Source organism: Callorhinchus milii, unplaced genomic scaffold (genome assembly GCF_018977255.1).
Source record: "Callorhinchus milii isolate IMCB2004 unplaced genomic scaffold, IMCB_Cmil_1.0 Scaffold42, whole genome shotgun sequence".
Classification (NCBI taxonomy): domain Eukaryota; kingdom Metazoa; phylum Chordata; class Chondrichthyes; order Chimaeriformes; family Callorhinchidae; genus Callorhinchus; species Callorhinchus milii.
This window is the reverse complement of record NW_024704783.1, coordinates 265,883-267,688: the sequence shown is the minus strand read 5'-3', so window position 1 is coordinate 267,688 and position 1,806 is coordinate 265,883. Positions and strand designations below refer to the sequence as shown.

General features: G+C 39.6%; 1 non-coding gene across 1 annotated transcript; it reads right to left on the bottom strand.

Moving 5' to 3' along the window:
- Positions 1-992: 992 nt before the first annotated feature.
- Positions 993-1,074, bottom strand: trnal-uag. Its single transcript has one exon. It is a non-coding gene; the product is annotated as a tRNA-Leu (tRNA).
- Positions 1,075-1,806: the final 732 nt, after the last annotated feature.

The window sequence follows — 1,806 nt, the reverse complement described above, 5'->3', positions numbered from 1 at the left end:
ATTGATTTAGATCAAACCAGCAAATAATTTCGGAGCAACTTGTCTTGTACAGGGAGTACTGTAGCTCAGTGGTTAGAGCATTCGCCTTGCAAGCAAGACACCTGGGGTCACTTCCATGCAGGGCGAAACCTTGGGCAAGTTTTCTTACTTCACGTGCCTATTAATAATAATCCATCCAAAAAAATAAACAACAATTAATTGGTCATTTTAAATCCACGACTCTTTCTGGGATTGCTGTGCGCAATTGTCTTCCACGTTTCGTCCACATATATACGGTCATTTCGCTTTACGCTGTGCATTGTGAAGCACTTTGAGACCTCTAGAAGACGTGATCAGCGCTACATAAAATGCAATTTTTTTTAAATTTATTATTATTGTAGAGTAGTTTGAAATCTAGTTATAAATACAAGAGTTACGTATGCGCAGCGAACAATCAGTTATTTTATTCAAGCTGAGCTAGAAGGCGTTACAAATAAATATTCCGAAAATGCTGAATGATTCTTGAAAACGTTACAGACAAAAGTTTCTGTGGGGCAATTGTTTAGTGCGTTTGGCAGTTAACTGAAAGGATGGTGGATCAAGCCCACCCACGATCCTCTCCTGGAATAAATATATTATTTTTCAATTCTCTCTTTGCACTTGAAATAAATCATGAAAAATATGATTGGCTCTGCTGTCTTTATTTTCAAAATATTCCAAAACACTCACTTGGTTCATTGATAAATTGGAACAGATATCACTTTCTCTTGGGAATTCAACGACTTTCTTCATCCTATCTTCCGGAAGCATTCGGAGTTCAAAGATAAATTGCTTGCCGGAAGATATTTATCTCTTGCCCATGAATGGCATTGTTGGAGATGGAGGAGTGAAACTAATCTATGCTGGAATCAACGTAATCCTACGGCTAATGCTACTAACGCATTCTGAGGATATTGCCTTATGAGCAAAAACTGATCGGGACAATGTACAAGATGAACAAAATCGTATGCACTTGATAGCGGTGGGATTCGAACCCACGTCCCCGAAGGGACTGGATCCTAAATCCAGCGCCTTAGACCGCTCGGCCACGCTACCCCCTATCTGGAAAACAAATTATACGGTCATATCTCACTTTTCATGTGAAACATTTCTCTTGCTATGAGAGATTGTCCATTATTGGACAATCTGTTAACGTTGATTTAGTAAAGGAGCACCGACATTAGCCAATTCATCAACAATTTCAACATTTATTAAGCCAATATTTAAACAAAGCAGGTGGAGAAGCATTCGATTTTGATTCATTTAGAGATAGCAAGCAGCTCTCTGAAGTTTCCATACGCTCATGTTTCGAAACCTCCTAAAAAGATTTATTTAACTTTTGTATTCAAAAAAATTCACATAACTCAATACAGATTGGTTGGGATAGACGTGAAGCTCCAAAGAAGGGGACAATGGAAATAAAGCTAAGAGAAGTGGATGATTAGATTTTACAGTGGAAATTGAAGACGGATAGATAATGATTGGGGTGAAGTAAACGAGGTTGATCCCCAGAGGCTGGTGCTTCTGACTGAAGGTCAGCATCTTTGGATTATGTTTTAGCTGAGTGCAGGAGTTGGGCAGAGAGACACATGGGAGGACAGCTTTAGCTCAGCGAAACAGAACGGCAAAGACACATACGGAAGCTCAGCGTTAGAACAGTGCAAGATTTGGGCAAATTTGTGTTTATCAGGAAATCAGAAAGACAGGGAACTGCTGGGGAGTGATCGTACTTGAAGGGAGCTGATGTTAAGGCCGTCCAGTCAAAATACAATAGTGACTGTATCTCAC